The sequence below is a fragment of the Rhinoderma darwinii genome, chromosome 13 (genome assembly GCF_050947455.1).
Source record: "Rhinoderma darwinii isolate aRhiDar2 chromosome 13, aRhiDar2.hap1, whole genome shotgun sequence".
NCBI lineage: Eukaryota > Metazoa > Chordata > Amphibia > Anura > Rhinodermatidae > Rhinoderma > Rhinoderma darwinii.
The window spans coordinates 43,253,337-43,277,439 of NC_134699.1; the positions used below are offsets into that span (position 1 = coordinate 43,253,337).

The 24,103-nt window shown below is 43.6% G+C and overlaps 1 protein-coding gene across 3 annotated transcripts in view; it reads right to left on the reverse strand.

Annotated features, from left to right (window-relative positions):
* Positions 1-24,103, reverse strand: part of CDH22 (cadherin 22) — a 349,787-nt gene that overhangs the window by 266,352 nt on the left and 59,332 nt on the right. For 2 of the 3 annotated variants that reach the window (XM_075846719.1, XM_075846721.1), the window contains exon 1: positions 1,469-1,700. The exons of the other annotated variant lie outside the window; for it this stretch is intronic. The gene's annotated coding sequence lies outside the window, so the exon portion shown is untranslated. Of the gene's footprint in view, positions 1-1,468; positions 1,701-24,103 lie in introns of those variants that run through there. 3 annotated transcript variants of the gene reach the window in all.

Below are 24,103 nucleotides of genomic sequence, written 5' to 3' on the forward strand. Positions count from 1 at the left end.
TTTACATTTTGAAGAAAGTTAGTTCAGACGTTGCGAAAAAACCCGCTGCGGACCATAGGCTGCGGTGCGGAATTTTCAGTCCGCAGCATGCACTGTCTGTTGCGGAGAAGAAGCGGAATTTCACTGCGGATTTCAGACTTTGCAATGCAAAAACTGAAATCTGTGGCAAGTCCGCTGTGTTTTCTGCAATGTCTGTATTACCTGTCAAATATGCAAATGTTGGTGCAGATTCGTTGCGTAATTGCCCCAAATCTGCACCAACATTTGCAGCGGAAAACTCCGCCACGTCTGAACGTGCCCTTATTATGATAAGAACAAAGTATCAATGTGCTACCAGCCGCCAGCTTTACAACATTCAACAGGTATCAAGGTAATAGCTTTCACATCTACAAGGTATTTATAATATTGTGTTCATTTGTATTTGTGAAGTATATGTGAGGTGCCATATGTTAAACCACACAGGTTTATTATAATGTAAAGTTTGAGTTGAAGTGCAGGAACACATGGCAGATCTTGTGTTATTTATACACATAATCTGGTTGTTATAGTTTATCGACAGATGGTGTTGTATTTTAGTGGGTATATTGTATGTGTATTTTCTATGTGCTGTGTACAGATTGTTATTGTCATTGTAACGTCTTGTGATTTATACAACGACGACACACAGCGTATGTATAGCATACGGCGATTATCATCGCAAACTTTGCATTAGTGTGTTGTAACAAACATATTAAGACATTCAATATAGTGTTGTTTTTGTAAAAATATTGATTGTATGACAAAGGTTCTGTAGCTGTGACTCATTGTACGGTGTGACTGAGTTACAGGATTTGTAACATGCTACTATATACTGTATAGGGCTGACTAGAGCAATGCAGTAAATGCTGCAATTTTGTGACTGTAGCGTTTTATTATGTGGCACATGTGCCCGTAGCATTGGACTGGTTATAATGAGCACTGTGGTCCTGTTATAAGTACAGTATTATTTTCCTGCACATGCTTAGAGAATTTATGACTGGCATACAAGCTGTATTGGATATATGCTGCTGCTACTGTTGCTGCCATGCACAATGTGTGTTCTATTGCTGAGGCATACAGACATGGTTGTGTGGCACGGTGCCCTGCATGGCTTTACAGGAAGTTATTGTGTCTTAAAATTTTACAAGAAATTGTAACAGAAAAATTTAGGACTCAACCTCCCTCTGGTTTTTGCACTTTTAAAGGATGTAACATTCCCACCCACCTAGCGCAAGCAATATACATGCAAATCTAAAGAAGCCTCTACATATAAGCACCAAAAAAAAAAGCCATATACTTATAAAAATCCATGAAAGAGCTCTACACTGAGCCTTCCATACACATGTGCTCCTTATACAAGTGAACACAGACACCTATTCTGCACAGACACAGCTATATTCACAGACACATCCCTCCCTGTGCCAGATCACACACACATACATAGTCCTACCTTCTCAGCCTCTTGTCTCCTGCCTTGGGGTCCTACAGTTGGGGACTAGCAGACAGATTGCCTCTTTCACACCCAGCTAGCATCCTCCAATCCCCATTCCAAGCTGTGATCCACAATAAGCATCCAGCACTGTCTGGGAAGGGGGACTGGGAATGTGTATGAGACAGAAGAAGCCGGGCTTGAATCCCCTTTCTTGCTCTCCCCTGCTGGAGACTCTAGGAATGCACAAGGAAAGGAGCAATATGTGAGACTTGCTTACTGCTCACTGAGCTGGGCTGGAGGAGGCCACTGAATCCTGCAGGGGGGATCTGAATCCTACAAAATCTCGTAACTGGCACAAACTCAGGGGGATCAGCTGTGAAGCCCCCCTTATCCATTAACTCTTTTATTTGTCACAGTGCGGTCTTGAATATATTAACTATTTAGAGACTAAAGAGCACAACAAAACATTTTGCAGCGGTGTCATGTTGGCCCCTATGGAGTGGCTTGGTTAAGTATTGCTTTTTGATCACATTAGGTGGGGGCGATTGCCTTTTCCTCTTGCTTATTCTCCACCCTACTGCACTTATTTCTCATGCGAAATTCTGTGACCATCAATGCCTACCGTGTGTGGTACTTTGAAACATCATAGAAGAGACATGACTTCATCTGACAGGTCACATAGGGATATTTAAGCTCAGCAATAGAACTGCTGGCCATTTTGATGTGGCTCTCATCACCGGGGATGTGACCTCCTTAAATCGGGATTTATTTTTTTTGTACCAGTGTACTGAGGTTTCACTTACTAAAACAAATCGAAAGAACTCAGCTTGTCTAAAGGCAAGTAACAAAGTATCGGAAAGAAGGGAGCGGGAACATGTGTCGTTTTCCAAGGACAGACTGACAACCTACCCTACTTTCCTTTTGCCCTTAGGAATCAAATGCAAAAATTTTTGTGGCAAGACTGCTACCTAGCGTAACCCTTGCATGTCCAGGTGTATCTTGTACACCTTTGTTTTTAACACATATCATAAGCTATTAGGCTTTCTATCGTTTTTTTTTAAGGTGGCAATTTATCACTGTGGCTTAGCTGGTGATAGATTCTGGGAATTTTACGTTGTCTTTTTTTGCGATTTGGTATAAAAAAAAATCAAATAAGAAATTTGCAGGGGGAAAAGCCCATGCGTTATAGAATTTTTAAACCGGATATTCTCCAGCTACTGTGGAACAATAAGTCTCAGAATTCCCTTAGTCTTAGAGCCTGCGTTGCAAATGGAGCCGAGTGAATCCCTAATAAATCTCTTCTTTATCGATTCTCTGTGAATCTTGAATCTGAAGAATCAATTCTACCATCTCCAGTTACAAATTATCTTGTCCTATCCAAGACAGGAGCAAATGAATATTTACAATTAAAATTCAGTTATTCGTTATACAAGTATTCTATTGGCATATCCAAACTGATGTTATCAAGCATATACGTGTTGTAACACACATGTTGGGAGTCACGCTACTAAGCTGTGTGGCTATGTTGGGACTTGTAGTTCATCAACAGGTATAGAGAGATCTGTGGATTTCTTGATTCTATAGATTCAAAAACGTAACAATTTTTGGTGACTACACAAATCTACAGTGGATATAAAAAGTCTACACACCCCTGTTAAAATGCTAGATTTTTGTCATGTCAAAAAATCAGTACAAGATGAATAATTTCAGAACTTTTTCCACCTTCACTGTGACCCATAATCTGTACAATTACAATTCCACTGAAAAACAAACTGAAATCATTTAGAGGAGAAAAATAAAAATAACAAAACTACAATAACGTGTTTGCATAAGGGTATGTTCACACGGCAGCGCCCGTAACGGCTGAAATTACGGTGCTGTTTTCAGGTGAAAACAGCACCGTAATTTCAGCTGTAATGGAATGTTGAGGCGCTTTTTGCTGCGTCCATTATGGACGTTAAATGGAGCTGGTTTTCCATGGAGTCCATGGAAAACGGCTCCATTTACGTCTGAAGAAGTGACAGGCACTTCTTTGACCGTGTGCACGTAACATCGTAAGACCCATTCTAATGAATGGGCAGATGTTTGCCAACGCTATCGAGCCGCATTTTCGGACATAAATCGAGGCGTAAAATGCCCGAATTACGTCCGTAAATAAGCCGTGTGAACATACCCTAATTGTGAACACCCTCTTATAATTGGCTAATTCTGAACACAACCACATCCCCAATCACATTTAGGCCTCATTTACACGAACGTATTATACGCGCGTGCGACGCGCGTGCTTTGCACGCATGTCGTACGCACCTATATTAGTCAATGGGGCAGTTTAGACGATGCGTGAATTGCGCTCAGCGCGTGTGCGTAGAAAAAAACTCACGACATGTTCTATAATCGTGCGTTTTTCGCGCACTCACGCACCCATTGAAGTCAATGGGTGCGTGAAAACCACGCATGCCGCACGGAAGCACTTCCGTGCGAACTGCGTGATTCGCGCAAGAGCTGTCAAACTCCTGAATGTAAACAAAAGCACCACGTGCTTTTCTGTTTACAAACATCCAAACGGAGTGTCAAATTCGAGATGAGCGCACCGAACTTCACCGGGTTCGGCCAAACTCGTTTTGACCGAAACCGGTAAAAAATGTTCGGGTACGCGACGTCAGGAGACAGTCACTGTCCACGGTGCTGAAAGCGTTAAACTGGTTCAGCACCATGGACAGTGACTTCCGCGCCGAAAATCCATGAACCTGTAAAAAAAAAAAAGACGTTCTGACTTACCGATAACTCCTGTCCGACCTCCCGGGATGACAGTTCAGTCAAAGTGACAGCTGCAGCCAATCACAGGCCAAGCACAGGCTGCAGCCAATCACAGGCTGCAGCGGTCTCATGGACTGCGGCGTCATCCTGGGAGGTGGGGCCGGATGACAAGAGAGGGACGCGTCACCAAGGCAACGGCCGGGAGCCCGGACTGGGGGAAGCAGGAAGTTCTTGGTAAGTATGAAAGTCTTTTTTTATTCACAGGTTGGTGTATATTGTGTTCGGCATTCACTGTCGAGGGTGCTGAAAGAGTTACTGCCGATCAGTTAGCTCTTTCAGCACCTTGGACAGTGACGGGCGTCGACTAGCCTCATCTCTATGATGGCGGCTGCGCGAAAATCACGCAGCCGCGCATCATACACGGATGACACACGGAGCTGCCAAGTGCCTTTTGCGCGCGCAAAACGCAGCGTTTTTTGCGCGCGCAAAACGCACACGCTCGTGTAAATGAGGCCTTAAACTCATGTTAAATAGTAGTCAGTACACAGAACCCGTGAAGACGAGAGACCACACCTGACGATGTCGGCCCTGCATCGGCGACTATGCCGACCGATAGCCAGTAAGGGAACTAGTAGTTCCCTTGCCAATCCCCATGTCACAGATCCGTTTTTAGCGGTTGTTACATGTATTTGCAGCCATTAAAAACGGATCTATTGACTTGTATGGGGCCGTCTGGCCGTGAAAACTGCCAAAAATAGGACATGTCCTATTTTTTTCTGGCAAATATTCACGGGCCGTGTGAATACACACATAGAATATCATTGTTCTGAAAACGGCCGTGCGATGGCTGTTCAATAACGGCCGTCACACGGACGTTTTTAACTGTTGTGTGAATATAGCCTAAGGCTACATTCACACGACAGTGAAAGAAAATGGCCATTAAAAACTGATCAACTCACCCTTGTTAAAATGCCAGGTTTTCGTCATGTCAAAAAATCAGTACAAGGTGAATAATTTTGGAACTTTTTCCACCTTTAATGTGACCTATAATCTGATCTGTACAATTCCACTGAAAAACAAACTGAAATCCTTTAGAGGGGAAAACAAAACTACAATAATCTGGTTGCATAAGTGTGAACACCCTCTTATAATTGGGGATGTTGTGGTGTTCAGAATTAGCAAATCCCATTTAAACTCATGTTAAATAGTAGTCAGTAGACAGCTGCCATTTATTATGGCTGGGATCAGGTGGCCTCACCCCAGTTATGTATTATGCCACAGAGGAGTGGACTGGGCCTCTTTTATATGCCCTGCATCATTAATGCCCACTCACCCTCCCCTTGGTTGATTACTCAACTTTCCTTGTTCTGCTTCCTTTTTGTGATGTTTGTTGATTATCAAAGCACAGATGGCAACAGACACATTGGTGATAGTTGAGCTTGGGCCACCCGGAATCAACTTACCAACCGGTAACCTATTCTGGGCTTATGATGCTGGTTTCTGGTGGTAGTTTTTATTATTAGGCCAAGTTCACACATGGTTTTGATGCAGTTTTTGTGGCAGTTTTTGGTTTTGGTTTTTGGTTTTTGAGCCGAACACAGAAGTGGATACAAAAGTAAGGAAATCAGACTTTTCTTTAAACCTTTCGTTCCCAGTGGATCCAATTCTGGCTTTGGCTCAAAAAACGGAGCCAAAAACTGGCACAAAAACTGCATCAAAACGGTGTGTGTGTGTGATCCTAGCCTTACCTTTATTACCTAAGTCAAGTTGTGGCCCTTATTCATAACTAGGGGTTAGGTATTGTGGTGACTAGGGGTAAGTTGCTGCTGGGCATTGTGGTATTTCCTGCAGCGGGGGCCTCACGAGTTAGGAAGTAAAATTTTACTCTCTACATTATTTATCATATACATTTAAAAACCAAAAATGTATCAGCATTGAAGTAGAAATGATGCTTAGAATTGTGTGGCTACTGTATATGTAGCGAATTATGGAGACATGGAGCAGGATCAAGGGCTATATCACACCCGGCCTGATATTGAGCCACCTGGGTTTAGCCATCCTGGCTGTAAGGATTATGTTTCTGATGCTGAGATGTCAGTCTGTATATTTATGTATGGACATAGACCATCTGTGCATTAGTTGCAGTCACACGGTGGTGATAAAGTAATGCTTGGACTGACCATCTGCATAGTTGGTTGTATCTATGGATCAATAGCTCGAATTTAGAAATGTCATCAAAAATGTTCATAGAGAAGGGGTACTTATGAGGTATTTTCTAAGGCTCTGTTCACATACAGGGCAATCCCTAGCAGCTTCCCTGCCAGCCTGTCAAGACACGGACCCTAATTTATGTCATTCAGTGCCTGCAAGCACAGAAAAATTTAAAAGAGGTTAAGCAAGATTAAAAAAATATGGCTGCTTTTTCCAAAAACATTGCCACACCTGTCTGTGGCTTGTGTGTGGTACTACAACTCAGTGCTGTTGACTTTAATGGAGCTGAGCTGCAACACCAGACACAACCCACGGACAGGTGTGGCACTGTTTGTGAAAGAAAGCATTTTTGTTTTTCTAATCCTGGAAAACCCTTTTAATTCTTTCTTTCTTACATCTGACAAGCTAAAAATCTGACCTTGTGCAGTTCATACAGGTCCCTCTTCTAAATGTGCAGCATCCCAGAAGATACCATTCTGGTTCCTCTCTAAATGTATTTTATAGGCTTTGTTATTTTCCACATCATGTGCTGTTCACCATGCAAATAGGATGTGATGGTTCTAGTTGGGAGCCACTAGAGGGAGCATTGTGCATTTTTGTTGTGTTTGGAAGGAAGTGGAGCCTGCATATAACCATAGAGCTCTATATCCATAACCATAGCGCTGCATCAGTGAGTATCAGCGAGTAGTTCCCTTGCCAATCCCCATGTCACAGATCCGTTTTTAACGATTGTTACATGTATTGACAGCCGTTAAAAACGGATCCATTGACTTCTATGGGGGCCATCTGGCCGTGAAAACGGCCAAAAATAGGACATGTCCCATTTTTTGATGGCCAATATTCACGGGCCGATAAAAAAAAAACGGCCGTGTGAATACACCCATAGAACATCATTGTTCTGAAAATGGCCGTGTGACGGCCATTCAAAAATCGTCCGTCACACGGCCGTTTTTCACTGTCGTGTGAATGTAGCCTAGGGGTATGATCACACGGGCTATTTTCAGCCGTTTTTTCGGGGTGTAAACTACCCGAAAAATGGCTGAAAATAAGGAGTCTGAATGCCTCAAAACATCTGCTAATTGATTTCAATGGGAAAAACGGCGTTCCTTTCCCACGGGGCATTTTTTACGTGGGCGTTTTAAAAAACGGCCGCGTAAAAAAACGCCTCGTAAAAAGAAGTGCATGTCACTTCTTCAGCCGTTTTTGGAGCCATTTTTAATTGACAATAGAAAAACAGCTCCAAAAACGGCTGGAAAAAGCGCCGCAAAAAACGCAAGTTGCTTAAAAAACGTCTGAAAGTCAGGGGCTGTTTTTCCTTGAAAACAGCTCCGTATTTTCAGCCGTTTTTTGTTAAGCGTGGGAACATAGCTTTAGTGAGCTGAGCCCTGCCTGCCCTGGTAGCTGAGCCTACCACAGCCTCAATGTAGACAAGAAACCGAGAAGTATTCATCTGCACACCGGCTTCACCACAACTCCACAGCAATATTCCTTCACCTCCTAAGAAGCTGTGTGTTCTGCCTCTGAAGAGAAGTGTAAGGCCCTGTTCACACTGAGTTCCGCAAAACTCGTCAAAAACCGCCCATAAATGCCTCCCATTGATTTCAATGGGAGGCGGACGAGTATTTTTACCGCGAGCGGAAAAACTGCGTCGCGGTAAAAAGAAGCGACATGACCTATCTTGAGGCGGTTTCTGCCTCCAAAACGCCATTTCAATCAGTCAGAAACTGGAAAAAAACGCCTCGACGAGTGTTTTGACGAGTTTTTGTCAAACCACTGTGCAAAAAACGTACACCATCACGGGCACCCCACTCACAACACCGGCCAGAGACACTATATTGCATCGGGTGTTGCCCCGGGGGGAAAGACCACTATCACCATCATCATTGCAGCCCCCCTATCACTGCACCAGCCCAAGAGGAGTGGGGGGGGGAGAAGGGAGAGTCCCTAGGAGCCACCAGCTACACCATAGACTACAACCAGCCGTGTACCACGACTCCCATCCTCTCAGCACACGCTCCCCTGGGTGGCTGCACGTGCCCTGTAAACAGTAAAATATTCCAGTCATTGGCAGCATACAGAGGTCTTGAAAAAATGGAAGAATCGAAATGCAGAGTAAATTGGAAAGCAACTCAACTCCTTGGTATAAATAATAAGCTTTATTTACAAAAAACAATCCACGCCATTCGCTCTAAATTGGAGTTCTTTTCGCGCATCACTCCATAGACTCTCAACTATGGGGGATGTGTGTCCCGCAGCGCTGAGCACGGATGCACCTCGGGCGTGAAAAACTGCAGTTTTTCACGCCAGAGATGCGCAGCGCTCGTGTAAAGAAGACCCAATATAAATAAGACGGCAGCAGTGTACACTATTAGTAAGATTGGAAAAATATTTTTTTTTTTTGGGCAAATTATGTTGTAAACAAGTAATATTTATGTCTCCTATTCACTTTCTTCAGGGGTTACTTTACATATAGTCAGCTATTAAATTAGCTGGATCATTAAGCAAATCATCCTGCTGGCTGTGAGGCTTGATGCCGCAGTCATGGTTTTTTTTCCTTTTGCTACTTGTATACTAAGAGTTTTTAATATATAGCCCCATTTTTAAAGGGACAATAACATTTTGCAGTCACAGATGCAGCAGAGAATAGTTTGGCACTTTTTCGTTTGTTCACCGTCACAACTTCATCATTAACATGTCTCCCCATTATAGGTTGTCCATACGCCCTATTATGTCCTACCCCACTCAAGGTCACTTCTAATATTCAAAGGAGAGAGACCCTAGAAATATTTTTTCTTGTGTTGAAGTACGTGATACGCCAATGTATTTGGATGAGATTATTACCCCTCACATCTTACTCCGATAACAGGTGATCACAGTGGGTATGGGCAGCTGGATCACATGTATTGTGGGTTTGTTCAAACCTTCTAAAATAAAGTAGTAGGTGTGTCTGCAGTCTAGAAGCCCAGATGTAGCAGTGTTGAATCTGCCATTTTAACCACTAAGCAAAAGTATCTGCTGCAGGGGAATTGTATGGCCACCCATATCTTACCCCTGCGATATTAGCTGAAATATGTATTCTTAATGGAGGTTGTCCATTAAGACAAACCCTCTAAGATAATGTAGTGTTTATGCGGTCTAGAGACCCAGCTAACACAAAGATTTACAGTAGCAGAGTTGAATTTGTCAGTTAACCGTTTCTTATGTTTATAGTCATAGACTTGCCGTCCTAAATCAAACCACAGATAACACATTGCGATATAATAATGGGATGTGCTACATGACAAACACAGCTCTACTATGTTCTATAATATATTAAAAGAAGATAAAAAAAAAGAAAAAAATGGAACGTAGCGGGAACTGCTGTTCACTAAGGGTATGTTCACACGGCGGGGGTCCGTAACGGCTGAAATTACGGGGATGTTTCAGCCTGAAAACATCCCCGTAATTTCAGCCGTACCGGCATGTGCAGGCGCTTGAACGCCGCGTCAATTACTGCCGTAATTAGCGCTGCTATTCATTGGAGTCAATGAATAGCGGCTCCAATTACGGCCAAAGAAGTGACAGGTCACTTCTTCTACGCGGGCGTCTATGTACGCGCCGTCAATTGACAGCGGCGCGTAAATATACGCCTCGTGTGAACAGACAAACGTCTGCCCATTGCTTTCAATGGGCAGATGTTTGTCAGCGCTATTGAGGCGCTATTTTCGGGCGTAATTCGGGGCAAAAACGCCCGATTTACGTCCGTAAATAGGCCGTGTGAACATACCCTAAAACATAAAAATTACGCTGTGAAAAAAAAAGAAAAAAGAATTAGAAAAATGAACATTTATGAAAATGTTACTGTATGTATGAGACGTGTGATACCTTTAGGGTATGTTCACGCAGAGTTTTTTTACGAGTTTTTTGACGCAGAAACTGCGCCGAAAAACAAGTAAAAAAACGTCCGAAAATGACTCCCATTGATTTCAATGGGAGGCGGAGACGTCTTTTTGGCCCGCGGGAGAAAGAAGGGACATGCCCTATCTTTGGGCGTTTACGCCTCTGACCTCCCATTGACATCAATGGGAGGCAGAGAAGGCGTATTTCGCAGAGTTTTATGCCGAAAAACTCTGCGAAAATCGGCATGCAAACTTCCAAACGGAATTTTGAGGCAGAATTTCCGCCTGCAAAAAACTCTGTGTGAATCCAGCCTAAAGGGGTTGGCCAGGAAAAAAATATTTTCTAAACAGTGTCCCCCAGCATTGGTTTGCCTTCCCGTTTTACCCCTACTAACCTTCTAACCAGTTTCTGTTTGATCTCAATTGTCACTGTTGCTCTTTCTGTTTGTTTAGAACCCTTGCTTCTGTTTCCTGTCTTGTAACCCACCATACCCATGATCTCTTGCTGCTTCTCAGGAGACAGCTTGCATTTCCTCCCTCCACAGCATCACAGCTATTTGCATACTGCCACGCCCCTTTATGTTCACAGGGTTATTCCCTGCTGTAATCACAGGCAGCCAGCTCCCTGCACATTCACACACACCCAGTAATAATCACACAGGGATGATGGGGGTTATATACAGGAATGTGGGGAGTAATATACAGGAATTTGGGGAGTAATATACAGGGATGTTGGGGGATAATAGCCAGGGATGTTGAGGGTCATGTATACCCATCAGCCCTGTGTTTATGTAACCATCGGGGCATGTAGAGATTGAGGAATAACAACGCCGCCCCCTTCTCCTTCTACATCAGAGAGTAGAAGGAGCAGGGGGCGTGTACTAGGAGAGGCGACGCTCCATGTCTTTGATCAGCCAGCACTTCCGGCTGAACAGAGGCACGGCGCGTCATCAACTACTTTTAGGCCTTATTCACACGACGGGGTCCGAGTGTCGGCCGATAAAATCGGTCGTTTTTCCCTGCCGGTTTGCATCCGTTTTGCATCCATTCCGATTCCGTTCCAGGCCGTGTTGCCGTTTTTAACGGACGATTTTGACCCATTTTGCATCCGGTTTTTTCCCTGTCCGTTTTAAAATCAGATGAATTTCATTTGTAAATTTTTGCCACAAACTTTCCTCTGTAGATAATGCCACACAGTGCCCTCTGTAGATACTGCCACAGCCACCTTGTAGGTAGTGCCACACAGCCCCCTGTCGGTAGTGCCTCACAGCTCCCTGTAGGTAATGCCACACAGCCCCCTGTAGGTAATGCCACACAGCCCCCTGTAGGTAGTGCCACACAGCTCCCTGTAGGTAATGTCACACAGCCCCCTGTAGGTAATGCTATACAGCCCACTGTAGGTTGTGCCACACAGCCCCCTGTAGGTTGTGCCACACAGCCCCCTGTAGGTTGTGGAACACAGCCCCCTGTAGGTTGTGGAACAAAGCCCCCTGTAGGTAGTGGCACACAGCCCCCTGTAGGTAATGCCACACAGCTCCCTGTAGGTAATGTCACACAGCCCCCTGTAGGTTGTGCCACACAGCCCCCTGTAGGTTGTGCCACACAGCCCCCTGTAGGTTGTGCCACACAGTCCCCTGTAGGTTGTGGAGCACAGCCCCCTGTAGGTTGTGGAACAAAGCCCCCTGTAGGTAGTGGCACACAACCCCCTGTAGGTAATGGACACAGTGAAATCCGGGACTTCTCCTGGAGCGGAATCCCTGGCCACATCGCCGGGGATTCCGCTTCAGAAGTCGCTGACGTCACTGTGTCCGTATATGGACAGTGAAGCCAGGGACTTCTGCTGGAGCGGAATCCCCGGCCACATCGCCGGGGATTGTGCTTCAGAAGTGCCTGACGTCACTGTGTCCATATATGGAAACAGTGAAATCCGGGACTTCTCCTGGAGCGGAATCCCTGGCCACATCGCCGGGGATTCCGCTTCAGAAGTCGCTGACATCACTGTGTCCATATATGGACAGTGAAGCCAGGGACTTCTGCTGGAGCAGAATCCCCAATCCCCAGCCACAGTGTTGCCGAAGCTCCTACAGGGAGCAAAAAACATACCCTCCTCCTCACATGCACTTTGCACTGTGGGGAGAAGGAGAGAGCGCGAGCGACGGAAGACATGGCCGTCACTTGGAGCTCATTCAAGTGATGGCTGTGTATTACCCGGCCCCATAGACTTCTATGGGAGCCGGGCGGCTGGGAAAACGGACGAAAATAGGGCATGTCCCATTTTTTGACGGCCGGGTTTCCCGGGCCGTCAAAAAATCAGTCGTGTGAATAGCCCCATTAGGGGTCTATTGTTCCTACTGCAGCCGTGTGACGGCCGTTTTATGAATGGCCGTACCACAGCCGGGAAACCCTGTCATGTGCATAAGGGCTTAGGCTCTATTCACACGACAGGGTCCGAGTTTCGTCCAATAAAAACGGCTGTTTTGGTCAGTTTTTCTCGGCCGTTTTGCATCCGTTTTGCATCCGTTTTTTTCCCTGTCCATTTTACAAACGGATGAATTTCATTTGGAAATTTTCGGCCACACACTGCCCTCTGTAGATAATGTCGCACACTACCCTCTGTAGATAATGTCACACACTACCTTCTATAGATACTGCCACAGCCCCCCTTGTAGGTAGTGCCACACAGACCCCCTTGTAGGTAGTGCCACACAAACCCCCTTGTAGGTAGTGCCACAAAGCCCCCTTTAGGTAATGCCGCACAGCTCCCCTGTAAGCAATGCCACACAGCCCCCCTCTAAGTAATGCCACACATCCCCCTGTAGGTAGCGACACACAGCGCCCCTGTAGGTAGTGCTACATAGCCACCTTTCACATAGTCCCCACCAATATATGGCAGCCCCCCCTACCTTCCTGTAGGGGATGGCTCCAGGAGAAGTCCCTCACTTCACTGTCCATATATGGACAGTGAAGTGAGGGACTTCTCCTGGGGCAGAATCCCCGACAACAGCGGTGGGGATTCTGCTTCAGAAGTCCCTGACGTCACTTTGTCCATATATGGACGGTGAAGGCAGGGACTTCTCCTGGAGCGGAATCCCCGGCCATAGCGCTGGGGATTCCGCTTCAGAAGTCCCTGACGTCACTGTGTCCATATATGGACAGTGAAGGCCGGGACTTCACCTGGAGCGGAATCCCCGGCCACAGCATCGGTTGCTGTGGCTGGGGATTCCGCTTTAGGAGCAGTCCCTGACGTCACTGTTCGTATATGGACAGTGAAGTCAGGTTCTTCTCCTGGACAGGAATCGCCGGCCACTGTGTCCGGGGATTCCGTTTCAGGAGTAGGGTACCGCTCCAGGAAAAGTGCCTGAAGTCACTGTCCATATCTGGACAGTGAAGTCAGGGACTTCTCCTGGAATGGAATCACCAGCCACAGCGTCAGCCGCTGAGGCCGGGGATTCCGCTTTAGGAGCAGTCCCTGATGTCACTGTCCAAATATGGGCAGTAGAGTCAGGGACTTCTCCTGGAGTGTAATCCCCGGCCACAGCTTCAGCAACGCTGTGGCTGGGGATTAGGGATTCCGCTCCTACAGGGAGCCAAAAAAATCTCCTCCTTCTCCTTCTCACATTCACTTTAGTGCGGGAGCTCCAAGAGTGAAGAAGGAGGCGTAGACGACGAGACAGGAGGAGGAGTAGGGGGCGTGTACTATAGTTGATGACGCTCCGTGTCTTTGCTCAGCCAGCACTTCCGACTGAACAGAGGCACGGCGCGTCATCAACTACGTTTACAGACGGCGGGACCAGAGGTGGAGGTCTGGGGAGCTCATGAAATATCCGCCCGGCCCACTGCCTGTAAATGTAGTTGATGACGTGCCGTGCCTTTGTTCTGCCTGAAATGCTGGCTGAGCAAAGACACGGAACTTCACAGGAAATAAAAAAATTTACCCTGACCGCAGATCAGTACAGGGCAACGCTGGCACAGGTAAACAGACACTATATTAGAAATGTAATGAAATATGTCCAATTAAGTTAAAATCTGCTTGCCGTTACACGAAAAATACATTATGTCTTATGAACAAGTGTCTCTCCCTCATGAACAATTCTGACAGTACAGAATCTATTTTTCTCTGTCTTCGAAAACTCTCTCTATCTGCTCAACTGCTAGCTCTGGAACTGCCGCCCTTCACTCATTACTGTGTTGCATGTTATCCAGTCTGCTAATGTGTCTTTCAGTTGGCATATCCATGTTTCCCTCTTGGGTAATCATGGCTAGACCTTTGGTGTCTTGTCATCATTATGTAGTTGGTGCCTAAACTGACTTTCCACAAAGTCAGCTCTCAATCACTAATCCCTGAAGCCTAATTCTCACTTTCTGGAAATTGCTGCAGAAATATTCTACAGGGCTGGAAAATGGGGAAGATGAGATTTTTGCTGAAAAGAAAATACCAGTTAAGCGAACATATAACTACTAAGAAGACTTCATGAAACAACTGCAGATGAAGACAAGAATCCAAGTATGATGACCAATGGCCACAAGCGCAATAGTTATATTTACAGAATCCAATAATTATTTTATGATAGATAGATAGATAGATAGATAGATAGATAGATAGATAGATAGATAGATAGATAGATAGATAGATAGATCTTGTAAATGTCATCATGTGAGCTTTCCTTTCAGTCGTGCAGACCCTGTGGATTGGGGTGGGACTGGATGGGAAGATCGATGAGCTGCAATAAAGCAAATGACAACAGTCACCACTGCTCCCTTGTATGACACCTTTTAAAATGACACTACAGAAAATGTTAACCTTCCTATAATCCTGTGGTGAATATCTAACAGATGAATGATGATAGATAGTGAAGGTGTTAATGGATGGCTATTAGGCTTCACATGTATTAGTCATACACATCATAGTTACTTAGTGTTAATGCTGAGCTTGCTTGTATCAACTAAAAACTCAAGTGTTTTAATGGATATTGCAAGGAAGTCATATTTTTCCTTTGACATGCAGAAAAAAATCAAAGCAGATATATTTCTGGTGACCGTTAGTAACATCTTTAGGTGAAGATCAGGCCATGTTAATGATAAGTGAATAGAAAGGAGCACAGCACCACATATAGCGTCAGAGATGACATAGTACAGTTGAAAATGAATTGAGGGATGCGCAGCAATGAAGAAGCCCCTATTAAACAGAACAAAAGAGACAGAGTAGAATCCTGTGGGCTGTAAATTGGAATATGGAACCATTGATCATTTAGAAATGTGTTTTAGTTAAGGGAATTGTAAGCTGCAACCATTTAGGTCCAAACACATCTACATAGAAAGGGTCTATTAGACCATATGTTCATCTTTGATTAAGGCAAACATATGGCCCAACATAATGTGGTTCATTAACGAAGTAGAAAAGTGGGCATGAACATAAAGCAGATTGTTAGGAATTAATATGACACCCTGCTGCAACTGTATGCAGGCACCTGAACATGTGTAACCCATTATCAGTTCTGCAGCCAGGTTTAAAGGTGTTGTCCCCCTTGGAAATCTCTTTTTGTTAAAAGGATCTCGACAACAAGATGATCAGAGGGTGTCTCTTTGCTGGATCCCCCAGGCTGGAATTTTTGGCAGAATCTGACAGCAAGTGTTTAATTTCCCTTCAGCGCCACAGGGAAAATAAAGTATTACATGGTTTGTATTGAAATCAAAGGGCTGTATGAGAACTGTACAGATGTGCTGGTTCCCCCAGAGTGAGTAAAGATCTTTGTAGCGCTCTGGCGAATAGATTAGGGTCCTGTACAGGAGACCCCTTTCTATCAGGTCAGAATTCCCTAAGGCCTCATGCACACAAACATATTTTTTTTCCTCCGGTAAATTCGGGTACTTTGTCACATGTATTCGACCCGTATTCCACCAGTATTTACGGACTCGTGCCCGTAAATACAGGCCCATTGTCACCAGTATTCCACCCTTATTTACGGACCCGTTTTCTATGCAAAATAGCATTGCACGAATCGGCAGCCCCTTCTCTCTATCAGTGGTGGATAGAAAGAAGGGGCAGCCATTTCGGGCAGAGTTTCCGCAGCGGAACGCAGCGATTGTAAGTAAAAGAAGTTCATACATACCCCGGCCGTTGTCTTGGTGACGCGTCCCTCTTTTGACCTCCAGTCCGACCTCCCTGGATGACGCGGCAGTCCATGTGACCACTGCAGCCTGTGATTAGCCTGTGATTGGCTGCAGCGGTCACATGGGCTGAAACGTCATCCCGGGAGGCCGGACTGGAGGAAGAAGTAGGTAAGTTAACTTTTAGTACTACAAAAAACTCCAGCGGTAGTCACTGTCCCGGATGCTGAAAGAGTTACAGCCGATCAGTTAACTCTTTCCGCACCCTGGACAGTGACTATCCCCTGACGTTGCCTAGTAACGCTCCCGTAATTACGGGTGCACACACGTAGCCACCCGTAATTACGGGTGCACACACGTAGCCACCCATAATTACCGGAGCCCCATAGACTTCTATGGGCCCGCCCGTGCCGTAATTACGGTCTGAAATAGGACATGTTCCATATTTTTCAACGGCCCGGGCACCTTCCCGCTAGCATACGGGAAGGTACCCGTGGCCAATAGAAGTCTATGGGCCCTAATAGTGTATTTCAAAATGGGTTTTATAAATCAAGACAACCCCTTTAAGAGGTGAAGATCTGTTCAATGAGTCTGGGACATGTCAGATTAATTTGAAAATGATATATACATTTATGATTTGTTCCATAACAAAATATTATCTGCTATGGAAAACAAAGAAATTATATGAAGCAACGGAAATGTTTGAGTGACTACAATTGCACACATGTTACATGGAAGTATTATGCATTACTGGTCAATTGCCTGACTACTAGGAAATCACTAGACAAATGTTGCTGGGAGGCCCCAGCCTGAACATGTAGCAGGGCGCCTTAACGTGATCTCCATTTTCCTATAACAATGTGGCCCCTAGTAAATCATCATTGTGTACAACTCAAGGAATTGTGTGATTACAGCTAACTTGCAGTTTTGCTACAACTTGACTCTGGTCATCACAAAAAGTTGAATTGTCCCGACGGTATGATAGCATTGCATACTGTAATAGAGTAGATGCTGTGGTGCAGTCAGGTTACAGGTGACTACAAAATAAAAACACACAGCTTAACCCCTTAATGACCGGGCCATTTTGCACGTTAATTACCAAGGATTATTTTTAGTTTTTTCAGGGTCGCATTCCAAGAGTCGTAACTTTTTTTTAATTCCGTCGACATAGCCGTATAAGGGCTTGTTTTTTGCGGGACGAGTTGTATTTTGTAATTGTACCATTTTTAGATGCTTATAATATATTGATTAACTTTTATTAACTTTATTTTAGGAGAGAATTGAAAATAAGCAGCTATTCCAGCATTAATTTTCACGGTATAAATTTACGCCGTTTACTATGCAGCGTAAATAACATGTTAACTTTATTCTATGGGTCGGCACGATTACGGGGATACCAAATATGTAAAGGTTTTATATGTTTTCCTGCGTTTGCACAATAAAAACCCTTTTTGAAAAAAATTACTTGTTTCTGCATCGCCGCATTCCAAGAGACGTAATTTTTTTATTTTTACGTCAATGTGGTCGTATGTGGGCTTGAATTTTGCGGGCAAATGTGTAGTTTTCATTAGTACCATTTTAGGGTACATAGGACTTATAGATTAACTTTTATTAAATTTTTTATTGGGGCAATGGGAGAAAAGAGAGAATTTTGCCGTTGTTTTTTGCGTTTTTTTGGACGCCGTTCATCCGGCGGTTTAATTAATGTGTTCATTTTATTGTTCAAGTCGTTACGATCGCGGGGATACCATATATATGTGTATGTGTTATTTGTTTTGACACTTTTACTCAATACATTTTTATTTGATTTTGACTGTAATTTTATTTATTTTTTTCACAAACTTTATTTAACTGATTGACATTTTTTTTTTTAGTCCCACCAGGGGACTTCACTATGCGATCTGCTGAGCGCATATATAATGCTTTGGTATACTTAGTATGCCAAAGCATTATTGCCTGTCAGTGTAAAACTGACAGACAATCTATTAGGCCATGCCTCCGGCATCACCTAACAGGCATTTGCTGAAGGCAGACCTGGAGGTCTTTGTTAGGCCCCCGGCTGACATGGAAACCCGACGGCGACCCGCGATTTGTTTGCGGGGGCGCCGATGGGGTGACAGAGGGAGCTCCCTCCCTCTGTCAAACACATTAGATGTCGCTGTCACTATTGACAGCGGCATTTAATGGGTTAAACTGCCGGAATCGGAGCGCGCTTCGATTCCGGCAGTTGCAGCAGGAGACAGGCTGTGTATAACAGCCGTGCTCCTGTCGCTGATCGCGTGGGTACAGTGGCAGTACCCGCGCCATCACAGGACGGATATATCCGTCCTCCTGCGCGAACTAGCAGCTACAGAGGATGGATATATCCGTCCTTCGGCGTTAAGAGGTTAAGTAACTAAAATACTGAACACTTGTGCATTTCCTTAAAGGGATTGTCTGTATTCGGCAAATTCTTTTTATAAGAAATGTCCTAGGAAAATAAGCTGTTCTTAACGTAGTTTTCCAACATCATTTTAGCAATTTTATATACCTTAATATCTTTTACTTATGCTCAAACTATGTTCCCCACCTGTTTTTATGGCTCATTTCCTTCATTATATGCTCCCTGCGGTTATTCTCCCGTTTGTTTACCTCACACTTTTGTTGTGAATGTTTGTTTCCTGTTCTGAATAAAGACGAGAAACCTCAATTCCAAGCGCCGATGTTTCCTCTACGATTGGTTGAAAGGGAATTGCGCATGCAGGGGCAGATAAGGGTACCATGGGCCCCGGGCACTTTTTCAAGTCCGTAAATATATTTGCAGATTTCTGTTTAGGCGTCCAAGATCTGGCACGGTTTGAATTTGCTGTAAAAGCAGAATGAGCCATACAGAAGAGAGTACACTAAAGAGGTCAGGAGCTTTCTAACTTTTTTATTTTTGCGTCAGTGGAGTGGTGTGTGAAGGATTATTTTTTTTTGCGGGACGAGTTGTAGTTTTTATTGGCACCATTTAAAGTACCATATAATGGGTGAATTGAATTGAGATTCCTCCATGGTTTTTTGGGTTTAGTTTTTACTGTATATATTTTTTACCTTAACCCCTTGAGTACCCAGCTCATTTTGGCCTTGAGGACCAGACCCATTTTTTCAAATCTGACATGTATCACTTTATGTGGTAATAACTCCGGAATGCTTTTACCTATCCAATTGATTCTGAGATTGTTTTCTCATGACATATTGTACTTTAGTTTAGTGCAAAAATTTGGTCGATAAATTCATTGCTTATTTGTGAAAAACACCAACATTTAGCGAAAATATGAAGAAATTATGATTTTTCCAATTTTAAATGCATCTGCTTGTAAAACAGATGGTAATACCACACAAAATAGTTACCAATTAACATCTCCCATATGTCTACTTTATGTTTGCACCGTTTTTTGAATGCCCTTTTATTTTTCTATGACCTCACAAGGCTTAGAACTTTAGCAGCAATTTCTCATATTTTTAAGAAAATTTAAAAAAGCGATTTTTTTCAGGGACCAGTTCAGTTCTGAAGTGGTTTTGAGTGCCCTATACATTAGAAACCCCCATAAAACACCCCATTTTGAAAACTGCACCCCTCAAAGTATCCAAAACAGCATTCAGAAAGTGTTTCAACCCTTTAGGCGTTTTACAGGAATTGAAGGAAAGTAGAGCTGAAATTTTCAAATTTAATTTTTTTTTACAAAATTCATATGTAATAAAAAAATTTCTGTACCACAGAAGGTTTTACCTGAGAAATGCAACTCAATATTTATTGCCCAGATTCTGCAGTTTTTAGAAATATCCCACATGTGGCCCTAGTGCGCTAATGGACTGAAACACAGGCCTCAGAAGCAAAGGAGCACCTCTTGGATTTTGGGGCCTCCTTTTTTCAGAATATATTTTAGGCACCATGTCAGGTTTGAAGAGGTCTTGTGGTGCCAAAACAGTGGAAACCCCCAAAAGTGACACCCATTTTTTAAACTACCCCCCTCAGGGAATTTATCTAGGGGTATAGTTAGCATTTTGACCCCACAGGTATTTTGCTATATTTTCTGGAGTTAGTCTGTGAAAATGAAAATCTACTTTTTTTCTGGAAAAACGTAAAAATTTCTAATTTTTGCAAGAAATAAAGGAGAGAAAGCACCCCAACATTTGTAAAGCAATTTCTCGCGATTACGGAAATACCCCATATATGGTAATAAACTGCTGTTTGGACCCACAGCAGGGCTCAGAAGGGAAGGACCCCCATTTGGATTTTGGAGCTCTGATTTTGCTGGAATGGTTTTCAGTGCCGTGTCACGTTTGCAACGCCCTGGAGGGACCTAAACAGTGGAATCCCCCCAAAAGTGACCCCATTTTGGAAACTATACCCCTCAAGGAATTTTTCTAGTGGTATAGTTATCATTTTGACCCCACAGGTTTTTTGCTGAATTTATTGGAATTAGTCTGTGAAGATGAAAAGAGACTTTTTTTTTGAAAAAACACAGAATTTTCTAATTTTTATAAGTAATAAAGGAGAAAAAGCACCTCAACATTTGTGAAGCAATTTCTCCTTATTACGGAAATACCCCATTATGTGGTAATAAACTGCTGTTTGGACCAATGGCAGGGCTCAGAAGGGACGGAGCACCATTTGGATTTTGCAGCTCAGATTTTGCTGAATTGGTTTCTGGGGGGCATGTCGCATTTGCAGAGTCCCTGAAGTACGAGTACAGTAGAAATTCCCCAGGTGTGATCCCAATTTGGAGACTATACCCCTGAAAGAATTAAATTAGAGGTGTAGTGAGCATTTTGAGCCCTCAGGTGTTTTATAGATTTTATTAGAATTGGTCCGTGAAAATGAAAACATTTTTTTTTCCAATAACCTGTAGCTTTAGCTCAGAATTTTTCATTTCCACAAGGAATACAGGAGAAAAGACACCCCAAAATGTGTTACACAATTTCTCCTGATTACGGAAATACGGCTATTTGGACATACGGCAAGGGTCTAAACGGAAAAAGTGCAATTTCGTTTTTGGAGTGGAGATTTTACAAAATTTGTTTTTGACGCCATGTTGCATTGCGCTGAGGTACCAGTACAGTGAAAACTCCCGAGAAGTGACCCCATTTAGGAAACTACACCCCTCAAGGAATTCATCTAGAAGTGTAGTGAGCATTTTGACCCCCAAAGGTTTTGCAGAAATTAGTGCACAGTGGATGTTGCAGATTGAAAATTGACATTTTCCACATATATGCTATTTCAGTGTCCAATGCGTCGGGCCCAGCTTGTACCACTGGAGACATACGCCCCATAAATTGTTAAGCGGTTCTCCAGAGTACGGTAATACCCCATATGTGGTCATAAACCGCTGTTTGGGCACACTGCCAGGCCCAGAAGAAGCGCCATTTGGCTTTTGGAGCGCAGATTTTGCTTGGTAGTAGTTTTGTTTAGTGTTTTACTGGTGTTTCAGTTTATAATGTGGGTGCATATGTAATCTGTGCGGAGTATATACATTTTTTGCGTGACACACTGTCGTTTTTATTGGTACCATGTTTGGCTACGCGCGACTTTTTGATCACTTTTTATTCCATTTTTTTGAAACAACGTGACCAAAAAAGGAAATTCTGCCATTGTTTTTTATGGTATTTTTTTTACGGTGTTCACCGTGCGGGATAAATAATATGATATTTTTTTAGGTCAGGCCGATACGAACGCGGCGATACCTATTATGTCTAGTTTTTGTCTTTTTTTTCATTTTTTTTCTAATTATAAAGGGCTTGATCAGGGAAACAAGGCGATTATTGTTTTTATTATGTAAAACTTGTATTTATTTATTTATCTAAAACTTTTTTTTTTTACTTTTTTTTCACTTTTTATTTTACACATACTAGGGGACTGGAAGATCTGATCTTCTGATCCCCTGCACAATACACTGCACTACTTCTGTATGTACTGATGTAGTGCAGTGTATTGTAACTGTCACTTTACAACTGACAGTTGAGCCTATTACGTCCTTCCTTGGGCAGGACCTAATAGGCTCCCGTACCTGGCAACCAGGAAGCCGTTGCTAGGCTTCCTGGTTGACATTGCAACCATCAGAACCCCGCGATTTTTCGTGGGGGGGGGGGGCAATGGGGTGCAGAGGGAGCCCCCTCCCTCTGTATCAATCACTTAAATGCCGCTGTCGCTATTGACAGCGGCATTTAAGGGGTTAAACTACAGCGATCGGAGAGGACAGTGATCGCTGTAGTTGCAGTGGGATGTCGGCTGTATATTACAGCCGACATCCGATGAAGATGGAGCGGGCACAGCTCCTGTGCCCGCTTCATCCTCAGGGCGTTACTATACGCCCATTTTCGGGAAGGGGATAATAAAAATAGTGTTTTGTTTTTTTACACCGCTTTCTCTGATCTCCTCACGTATCTCACAGAAGTGAGGAGATCAGAGAAAGTGACAGGAGCTTTCTCCTGCAGACGACGTCACAGACGGCTGTGATTGGTCAGTCTTCAGAGACTGACCAATCACAGCAATCGCCGGCATTGGGGACTGCTAATTGGTCCCCAGGACGGTAGCAGAGACGGTTAGCTGTCAATGACAGCTGCCGCCGCTGTTCTGTCACTATGTGATTTCACATAGTGACAGTTTATTCCTGCGCCGTAATAGTACGTCGAAGGTACGCTGGAATAAGCGGCCAGCGACGTACTATTACGTCGAAGGTACGCAAGGGGTTAAGATAAGGTAAATATATACAGCCCCAGAGCCAAGGTCAGTACAAATTTACAGCCCCAGAACCAAGCTCAGTACATATATACAGCACCAGAACCAAGCTCAGTACATGTATATATAACTCCAGAACCAAGAACAGTACATAAATACAGCCCAAGAACCAAGTTCATTAAATATATACAGCAGCAGAACCAAGCTCAATACATAAATACAGCACCAGAAAAATGTTAGTACATAAATACAGCACCAGAACCAAGCTCAGTACATAAATACAGCACCAGAACAAATCTTAGTACATAAATACAGCACCAGAACAAAGCTCAGTACATAAATACAGCACTAGAACAAATCTCAGTGCATATATACAGCACCAGAACCAAGCTCAGTACATATATACAGCACCAAAACAAATACAGTTCAGTACAGACATAATTTGCAAATTCAGTTTAACCACTGCCGTATAAATTTGTACGACATAAAACGACAGCTCCCAGTACAGCCTGAACAATGGTTAGGATATTCTGGGAGTTCCTGTTTAACAAAAAAGAATGCTACCATCCATCATCTCGCTGTAGATCATACAGTGACTACAGTACTGATCAGACACAGGGAGAATAAACATTTAGATTGAGTGACTCACAGGTGACGTCTCAGATTATTTTTCGTTCTCTATTCGGTCCAGAACTCTATGATGACTTCTCCCAGGCACTGCCCATTTCTTTAGTTTGCAGCTCAGATGTGTTTGGCTCCTCACTTTTCCAACATTTACACACCTATGAATGAAGATAAAATTCTCATGATGCCACACTCTATGCTACTAAATATCATAGTATCATACACTGTGCCCCTGAATATAATAGTACTATATACTGTGCCCCTGAATATAATAGTATTATACACTATGCCCCTGAATACAATAGTACCATACACTGTGCCCCTGAATACAATAGTACTATACACTGCGCCCCTAAATATAATAGTATTATACAC